The sequence below is a fragment of the Nannospalax galili genome, unplaced genomic scaffold, assembly GCF_000622305.1.
Source record: "Nannospalax galili isolate Female #2095 unplaced genomic scaffold, S.galili_v1.0 scaffold633, whole genome shotgun sequence".
NCBI lineage: Eukaryota > Metazoa > Chordata > Mammalia > Rodentia > Spalacidae > Nannospalax > Nannospalax galili.
The window spans coordinates 828,206-838,907 of record NW_008336075.1 but is presented as its reverse complement, the minus strand read 5'-3'; positions in this window follow the sequence as shown (position 1 = coordinate 838,907).

Sequence of the window (10,702 nt, the reverse complement as noted above, 5' to 3'; positions counted from 1 at the left end):
CTCTTCTGCCTCCTCCCCTTGTCCCCTTCCTACTTTCATGTCCCCTATTAAATTTTCCCTCTCACCTCCCCCTCCTCCTCCCCCTCCTCATCCTTCTTGCCCTCTTCCTTCTCCTTTTTTTGACTAACATTTGGGTCCTGTAAGGCTGTCCTCCCTGCTTGTCTTCCACACCCTTCTTTCAAGGTTTAGTTTCATCTGTTTTCTTTCCCCCTTCACCAAGTCTTATCACTATGACAATACTTCCACTTTTCTATCTCCACTTATGGCTCATAGAGCAGTTACAGGTAGACCATTAGTCACTACTCAGCCACTCCAAAGGTTGTCTGCAGGGAAAATCTCAAACTCAAACCTTTATATTATCATGAACTGTTCTAACATAATCTTAATAATTGTATTAAATAACAATGTTAATAATTATATGAATTGCATGCATGTATACACATATACATGCATACATGTGATTATATACATATGCATGTATGTATATATACATATTTGTGAACACATGCATATACATATAAACATGTATGTATACACACACATACACATTTATTGTCTCTGATTCCCTACCAGAGAACAAGCTTCATATTGACAGATCAGTTTTTTTGTCTCTGTGTGTCCCTCCACTCTCATGTAGCATGCATGCTCCCACAGGGCCTAGATCACATTAGGCTATCAGTAAGTCATTACTGAACTAAGTGAATGATGTAGCCTCATATGTGGCTAAGACCTCAGCTCATAACACAAGCAAATACAAACAGCACATGAGTTAAGCTTAGGCAGCATGGTGATCTTGACAGAGAGGAGATTCTGCCTCAAACAAGGCTGAAGGAAAGGACCAGCACTTGGGGGCTGTCCTCTGACCTCCATACCTGTGCAGTTGTCATGTGCTTGCTCACACTGTCTCTCTCTCTCTCTCTGTCTCTCTCTCCCGCCCTCCATTATACACACATCACACATAAAAGGTTAGAGTTGGGTAACCTCAGCTCTTGGGAGGCAGAGCTAGGTGGATATCTGTGAGATTGATTCCAGCCTGGTCTACAGAGCAAGTTCCAGGCCAGCTGGGGAGGCAGGGAGGCCCTGTCTTAATAAAAATACAACAACAACAACAACAACAACAACAACAAAGAAAACCTGCAAAAACAAAAACAAGAAAACCCCACATAGAACCATAAGACCACAGCCGGAAGGTGCTATCAAGGTGGCTCAGCAGATAAAAGCCCTTGCCATAAAATGTGGCATCAGTTTGATCCTGGATTCCATAGTGGAAGGAAAGAACTGAAGAGGACTTTGAATCCCCTGGAACTGGAGTTATGGATGGTTGTTAGCGGCCATGTAAGTGCTGGGAACTGAACCCAGGTTGTCTGGAAAAGCAGCCAGTGCTTTTAACTGGTGCGACCTCTCTAGACCCTAATATTATTTTCCCCCCTTGGGACAAACAACTGTGGATTTGCATTCTAAGCTGACGATGGAACCAAGGATCCAAGAAACAGCTGAAGTATATGAAAAGAGCCACGACTATTTAGAGCCTCCCCTAACTGCCGTTTTTGTTGCTGTTGTTGTTGTTGTTTTCCGTGAGCTGAGGACAGAATCCAGTTACTTGTGCTTGCCTGGCAAGCGCTCTACCACTAAGCTAAATTCCAAACCCTTAACTGTTATTTTAAAAGATACCCAGACACATCTACTTACATTGCTTCTGTAATATATTGGCTTCTAGGCCATTTGAACTCATAATGCTGTAGTTTTACTATTTGTATTATAGAACACTAGCCCCTACATTATCAGTTTATCATGTTCTTTTTCTAATCCATAGCAAGACCTGTCACTACCCAGGAACTTCAAAAGTTAATCCCAGGGTGTCTCAAACTCTCTTTGTTACTCTAGTCCATTAACGTCTCTTTTCTTCCAACTTCTGTGAGACTTTGCGGATCATGATGGGAGAACACAGGAGAACACTGTAATCCCGTCTTTGGGCCTTTTTCCACCTGCAAGCTCTGAATGCACTTTGGGAATGCTGTTCCCTACATAAACTGCAGCAAATTCACATTTCCAAAAAGTATCCCGTTTCCGCTTGCTCCATGGACCCTGGAATCCATCAAAGTGAACAATACTGCAAAAACTGAGGCATAGCAAAGGAATATTAGTAAATATAGCCTTATTCTAACAAACCACACATTCTACCAGAATCATTTGTGGATCTGACAGTTGATATTGCAATTGAATATCATTTCACAGCAGCAGAACGCTGGTTGCTTCCGTCAGCACACAGCGGGTGGCCGAAGATGGCAACTTTTATGGAAACCATTCATACTATAGCACATTTCATGTAAGCAGTAGCAATAAAAACTTAAGTGTTCCAGGAATAAGATGCAACTATTAGAAATGGATTTCTTTCCAATAAGAATTTTTGGAATTGCCTTTGAATTAAAATAAAGAATAACTTTAAGACAATAACATTCCCTATGCATTTCTTTTGTATTAAGTGCTACTGGAAATCTATTCACCCACTTACACTGTATGGATTTCTGCTAACCTCTGTGTAGTTTTGGTTTTGAAGGCTGATTAACATATTGACTGAAGTTCTAAATGGACAAATTTAATAATGACAGAGATAGTTGGCAAAGATAAGCTTTCAAATACTGAAGGAATTTATCATTTCTAAGGTAATTGCATTCTCAATTTTCTAATAAATTTTCTTCTTTATTCCAATTTCTTTTTATTTACTTTTCAGATGTGTGTGTTTGTGTTTGAGTTGTATACCTCTGTGCATTTGCATGTTTGCATACTTGTGGGCACAAGTGTGTGTATGTGAGTGTGTTTATTCCAGCATGCATGTAAGGACCCTAGGTTGGTATCCAGAACCATTCTTGATTCTGGATCATTCCTTCACTTTATTCATTGAGGAAGATCTTTCAGTCAGCTTGCCAATATATCTACTCTTTCTGGCCAGCTTGCTCTGGGCATCTCCTATCTCATTTTCCTGAGGCTAGAATTATAGGTCAGCCAACAAGACCACTAGGGATTTATATGGGTTCTGGGAATCTGAACTCTGGTCCTTATTCATTTATGCTGGGCAAGTGCTTCAGGCACTGAGCCACCTCTCCAGCCTAATAAAGAATTTCTTAAGTCAAAGTATGGGTTTTGTGGGCTGGAGAGCTAGCTCAGCAGGTAAGAGCACTGATTGCTCTTGCAGAAGACCCAGTTACAATTCCCAGCACCCACATGACTGCTAACAACTGTCTGCACCTCCAGTTTCAGGGGATCTGACACCTTCTTCTGACTCTGCAGGCATTGCATGAAATGGGTGCAGTTATACTCATGCAGGCAATAAACTCATACACATAAAATAATAAATAAAATTTTTAAAAAAAAGAAAGTATGGGTTGTAATTGGTCTTAACACCAGAGAAATGCCCATGGGCAAAAAGGGCCCTATTGCTTGTCACAACAAAATAACAATAAAAACAATGAGGTTTGTATTTTTCTAAAAAACATTCCAAAAACATATAAAACCTTTTGTTTACATGGGTATCACAATCTCTCGTTGTCTTTAGAAGGGACCATTCTAATATCACACAGAAGTTGGGAGAAAAATGGAAACATCAAGAAAAACCCTTACAGGCTTGAAGAGGCCAGTCAGTAAGGTGCTTGTGTTGTAAACCTGTGGATGTGAGTTCATTCCTGAGAACCTACATATAAAGCTGGGTGTGATCTTGTATGTATATGTGGTCTTACATTATTAACCTGATTTTAAAATTCATTTTATCCCTCAAATTTCTCCATTTTTCTATATCCTGTGTCTATACCATATAATGTGTGCTTTCCTGCTTCCTAGAAGCCTTGTAGCAATATTTCACATCAGTCTAATACTTTTCATTTATGACTTAACTACCCTAGACAGCTTTCACTAAGATTTTAGATCAGTCCTTTCTCTTCATGCTCTGTGTTTATTAATATCACCTGGGAAAAAACCAGAAGGCTCCAACCAAAAGAAAAAATCTGTACACTTCTGATACTAACAAATTATCCTTATAGCACACTAGTTCTCTAACTAAAACCAATTAGAAAAATTCTAATTATAGTCATTTAATTCCATTTAATTTGTTTTAAAACATTTTTATTTATTCTTTGAAAATTTCTTATATTTATACAACATATTTTGATTATATATACTCCAATCTCCCCTTAAGCTTTTCCAAGAACCCCTCCCCTTCCCAAATTCATGTTCTTTCCCTTCTCACTCATCTCTCTGTCTCTCTCTCTCCCTCTCTCTCTCATCCATTGGGTCCAACTAGTGCTGCCAATATGTGCATGGATGTAAGGTCAGCCACTGGAGCCCTGGCAACTTACCAGGGGCCACACCTCCTATGCAGGCAATTACAACAGTTGTGAGTACAATGGTGCTATCAAGTCCAAAAGACATGGGTTCACCCTTTTCTCATGGCTCTTACAATTTTTCTGCCTGGGTGCCTCAGCAGTCCCAAACTGGGGCTGATAACATTGGCTGGTTGGGGGGTGGGGTGTTCCTGGAGAACTGGTGGTTTTTAGTTAATGATGGAAGGCTAGACTCTGGTTCTGATGTCAGCAAAGGAATTAGAAACAGGAGCAACACGGTGAATCAATTGAATGGTGAGAGGGAAGACCAAGGACACAAAAGATGAATAATCTTCCTTTTTCCATGCCTCTTTTTACATGGACTGCTACCAGAAGATGCCACCTGCAGTTGATGTGGGTCTTCCCACATCCACTAAGGCAATTAGGAAAGTTTTCAATTGAGTGGGCCTTCTTGCTAAGATCGTTCTAATTCTTGGCAATTTAGCGTTAAATCCAACCTTCACACAATCGAACTCCTCTCAATATACTGACAGAGTTTTATGTTTATCACCAGGATTACATATTTTCATTACACAGTGGAATCCCACAGTCTTTATTCATTATCCCTCAATTACTCTGCTCTACCCAGCCTTAACCAATTGCTAATATTCACTGAGATTTAGCTGTATGTTTTCTTGAGTTTTGTGGCTTTGTGCTATATATTTATTTTATGACTTACAGGCATATCTAAGGCAATATTTCAGGTTTGGTTTCAGGCCACTGTAATAAAATATCACAGCAAAGTGAGTCACAATACCTTTTGCTTCCCAGGACATATGAAAGTTCTGCCCAAACTGTGGCATGTTTTCTCTCAGTATGCTTTAGATCTTGATGAGTCACATGATGGATATGTAAATGCTGATAAATTTCAAAACTGATTTTTTTGAGGATAGAGAGAGAGAGAGAGGCAGAGAATAATTCAAATAACCAAAGATCTGGAGCAGGCAGAATTTATTAATTAGTTTATTGATTGACTAGAATGGTGTCTATTCTTATCATAGGGAAAACCAGTTTTCAGGAAAGAAAGTTTTTGAACAAAGCAGAAGTGTGACAATATTATATAATTATTAAAGTAAAATGATATATTTTAATTTCTACAAGATATGAACTAGCCCAATAAAGAGTATAACATTCACACAGTCTAAATGGCATATAATTCGTTCATTCCCTAATTTTTAGCCACAGACATCATTTGAGATTTGAGGAACTTCAGACCTTTACAGAAATCCTGCAGGATTAATATGACTCAAGCAGGTTGGTGTTTTTCGAACATGAGCAGGAAATAGAGACTCAGGCACTGGTATGACATTACGGGCTCTGATGGGAACAAAGGAGCTTACCAGTACTAGATTGCTCAGCTCCTTTGTAGTGCGGGCTTTTTCACTTATCTTAACTAGCAAGGTAAAAAGACTAAGCACAATATTTATTATTATAACCACAAAGACACATGTAAACATTTTCAGAAGTATTGAAATTATGTTACTTAAATCATATGTCAAATTGAATCTCTGACAGCTCTTGGTTTTATGTGAAAATAAAAGTGTTAAACTTGAATGTGCAGTGAACCAAGACAAAGTGAGATAAAAATGCAAATGCAGTCCAACACCTTGCATCTGGACCTTCTTGGGCTCCTGGTGCTCACCCTTTGCATTTAATAAGTGTCTTATATGATAAACTCCAGTTTGCTCATTTAAAAAGATAACCCTGTGATTCCTGCTTTGAATGGTTCCATTAAGATTAATTAAAACCAAGTGGCTAGCAGAGAACCTGACTCCTGGCAGATGATAGATACTGTATATTCCCCTTTCTACTCTGTTCCCATCTGCTCATAGATATGTCATTCTCTGCTGCCTCTTCTCAAAGTTGGCCAGGCACTCACTCTACTCATCAGGTACTCACTGTGTTCACTTGTGGTACAATGGAAGCATGTATTTAACACAGATGGGAGCCTTATTTTGAAATTCAAATCTTAGCTCATTTGCCTCAGCAGCTTTCTGACAATAAGTACATTAAGACACACACACACACACACACACACACACACACACACACACTTTGTTTTCTTGCTTGAGACAGAGTCTCCCTGTAGCCCCAATTGGCCTGAAAGTCATTATGCAGATCAGGCTGGTCTCTACCTCACAGAGATCCACTTGCCTCTAGTTCCCGAGTGCTGGAATTAAGGGCATGTGTCAACACATCTGGCTGCAACTTATATTTTAATTTTTAAAATTACATTAATTTATTTTTATGGGGTGTGCCCATGTGTGCACATGTCATTCATTGTGCATGAATGGAGGTCAGAGGACAACTTTCAAGAGTTGGTTCTTTTACTACCATGTGGTTCCTGTAGATGGAACTCAGGTCCTCAGACCTGGCAGCAAGTACTTCTACCCATTGAATCATCTATCCAGATCAAAATTTGTATTTTAATCAAGTGATAAAATAAGGGCTTCATAAAAGACCATAAGACTATCAAAATACGAGTAACTCTGGACACGTATTTTCACAATAATATCTTTTTTTTTAGATTTGGACTTTTTTAAATTTTGTGTATTTCATACAGAACATCATAATCAACTTTATACCCCCTTCCTCTTTGGCACTCTCCCCTTTACCCACTGGAATTCACATATTCTGTTATTTGTGTTAAGGCCTATCATGTCAAATTAATGTCCCCAGATGTCCCTCAGTGCAAATTCACCTGCTGGGGACTAGTCAGCCGACATAGAGTCCCTCCCTTTAAGATCAGCTCTTTCTCACACAGCAGTAATCAGCTACCAATAATTCTTCGATTAAAATTGGGGCCTGATGTTAATTTGCACAGTTCTGTGCTGGGTTTTTGTCTGCTTGAGTTTGCATGGGTCTTGTTGACATCATTGATGTAGGTTCATATGAGAAGTGTCCCAGGAATCTGTAGGACTGTATTTCAATATGGTCATGTACCTCCTCCCTGGCACTTACATTTTTTCACCCCTTATTCCACAATGGTACCTGAGCCCTGGGTAGGTGGGGTTTAATATAGGAGTTCTGTCCAAGGACCCACACTTTGTAGACTCTTGTTCTCTACGTTTTGACCATTTGTGGCCTTTTGTGTTCCTTGTCCTCTAGTGCACGAGGGAGCTTCATTGATGAGAACTGAGAGACATGTTAGTGTTCCCTTTACCCCTTTTTCTATGTTCTCTGAGCCTTAGGTATAAGTTGTATCATAGATGTGCCACTTAGGCTTGGGCAAGTCACAGACACTATGTATGGCCAGTTGCAAAACTCTATAATAATCTCTGCTTGTTGAAAAAGAAGCTTCTTGGGGCTGGAGAGATGGCTCAGTGGTTAAGAGCACTGATGGCTCTTGCAGAGGACCCAGGTTCGATTCCCAGCACCCACATGGTGGCTAATAACCATCTGTAACTCTGGTTTCAGGGGATCCAACACCCTCTTCTGACCTCCATGAGCATTTCACAAGAGTACACTTGCACGCATATGCAGGCAATACACTCATACACATAAAAAATATTAAAACAAAACTTTCATTTTTTTAAAGAAACTTCTTTGATGGGTGGTGATTACTGGGATACTTGTCTGTAAATATAAGGATCCATATTTTGCACATAGTAAGAAATTACATTTGTTAAGAGATGTGAGAGTCTTGGGTTTTTCTGTAAGATATATGACCTCTCCAGTTATGTGTATTTGAATACATTTATACTACCACACATGAGTTTCCTCCCATTAAGTGGGCTTTAAGTCCAATTAGGTAGCTATTGATTACCCCAAAGATAAAACTACCACCACTGTATCACTGTCTTTTGCTACGCTGGTTATTAGGCCTTAAAGCTGGCAATGGACCATTGATTGATGTTCTCTTTTGGCAGCGTGCATAGTGCTCTCCATAGCTATGAGAGCTAGCCTTTAGGAAAGGTGGCTTCCAGGTCAGTTCCATCTCCATTGTTCCAAATTCTGTGTCTAAAGTATGTCCTGTCTTCAGCAATAGGGTCTTACCTTCATGTTCTGGGAGGTATTCAAGGACTGTGGCAACAGCCTGTATAATTTTGGAAGTCTGTTGGACTATCCTGGCCAACAACTGAAAGAGAGGTTTCTCCTGTCTGGCACTGTTTCTTGTTATGTAGCCTTCAGTTATACACACGGACTCATGTAGAGATATTGTATGTGTAGGTTTCTGGACTAATAGAATTCCCACTGGTTTTTTATACTAAGTAGGCATTATTCGCCATAATATCCTCCACAATTGCCCCACTCTAGCCAGAGTAAGTTTTGCATAATCATTTTATTACATGATTGGTTTGCTCCTTACATTTGGGTTAATACCTTGTGTTCTCTAGATGATGTGCTTCTTTTTCTGTTACAATATGCATCGGATTCAGTTGACATGACTGTATCCCCTGTGTAACCCTGGTAGATTTACCTGCACAGCGTCTCACTGAACTAGAAAGGGATAAAACCATTAAAGAGGTATATGGTGCTTTACAACTTCACCCTAGAACCAAGAACTCTTTGATATTATCTTCAGTCACAGGAAATCCATTTCTGCTTGATGAAATGACTTTGTACTAATCTGTGTCTGCATCGTTTCCTCTGACCCACATTGCAGGGACTCCCTAGGTCTTACTGCATCATTAGAAAAGCATCTATCTAAAGGCGTCAGTCTCAACTCAAAGGAGAGTTTATAGTGAAGTAAATATTAGTAACCTTGGTGCAGAAACTCGTAACAGGTTACCCTAAATTCCATGTTCGAACATGGCAACAGTTTTACGAATGTTTATATAACAGAACAAAGAAGATAAAAATAGACTTTTCAAGTATATTGATTTGCTAACTGGAGTGTTCTAGAAAAGTTGAAAAAGTTCAGCTTTAGGCCTCAGATCCTGCTATTATCATTATTAGCCTTTTGGTTGGTAGAGTCTAGTGTTGCTACTACACACAAAAGATTTGCCTAATAATCACAAAAATATCAGGTCACATACAGAGGAGGACAATAAATAAATGACTATTAAGAAGCTAAAAGAGTGACCCAAGACAATTTGGTCCCGAACTTGTAATAGTTCAAACTCTCCATAATCACTGAAGTTCTAATCAGTTAATCAGCCTTGAAGAACTTCAGTGTAAGGTACAGTTTGTTTTTGGAAATCTCTTTACAATATTGAGAAATTCAGCACTATCATCTACATCACAAAAAAGGGAAAGACACTTAACACTGGGCACAGTGACACCCCCTGACCACCTTGTACATGCATCCTGGGATCCAGGATGAACTGTCTCCAGGGCTCCAGCTCAGCATGGTCCCCAAGAACCACTGGAACTTTCCCAGCCTCAGCTATTTCTAACTTGCTTTGAATTGACTGCCTTGAACCAGCTCAAGTTCTTACTATGTTATCTAAACATCAGCAGCCACATTCTTTACATCTGTTTCAGCTCTCTGCATTCAGCTTGGCTTGTGCAAATTGTATAGCCTCTTTAGCCCTGTTGTAGCCTCCCCCCACATTATTATATGGAGTGTAGTATGTGGTCCCATAGCTACTATTAGTAATTAAGAGTAAGACAAAAGAACCTGTGCCTAGCATCATCCATCAGGATTACTTGGTGAATTGAAGTCAATGAAAACAATATAGTCTGTGAATCTATGGCTATCCAGTCAATTACAACACCGTTAAAAGGTTCAGATGTGCTCATTTTTGCATCTGAAACAGCATGTTCTCATCACTGAGTGAGGCTACTGCAAACCTAGGAGAGGTCGACCATGTTGACAACTTATCACAAACCCTAATGGAAGAAATGTGACAACTGTGGGACTAGAGAGATTGCCTAGCGGCTGAAGAACACTTGCTGAGCAAGCAGGAGGACCTGAATTCAAACCCCATTCAAAAGCTGAGCATGGCATCAAGCATGCCTATAACCCCACTACTGTGGGGAGGCTGAGACGGGAATTGGAGGCTGTCAACCTAGCTTCAGGTTCAGTGAGAGAAGCTGCCTCAAGGGAATAAGGGAGAGAGAGGTAGAAAAAGACACTCGACAGCCTGCTTTGGCCTCTGTGTGAGAGCATGGGCATGTGCACCCAGTCACAAACATGCATGTAACACACACAGACACACACACAAACACACACACACACACATACACGAAAAAGGGGGCAACTCTAAATGGGAGAGTAAAGAAATAGATGACCAGTAAGATAACCAGAAAACAGATGTAATGGGATTTGTTCCATGCTGATGCCTCTACACAAAAGATAAGCAACATCCTGCAATATTGATAATCTTTCAAGTGAATTTAATCACAAAACAGCTCCAATTCTGTCTGCCTCACACTATGAAAGA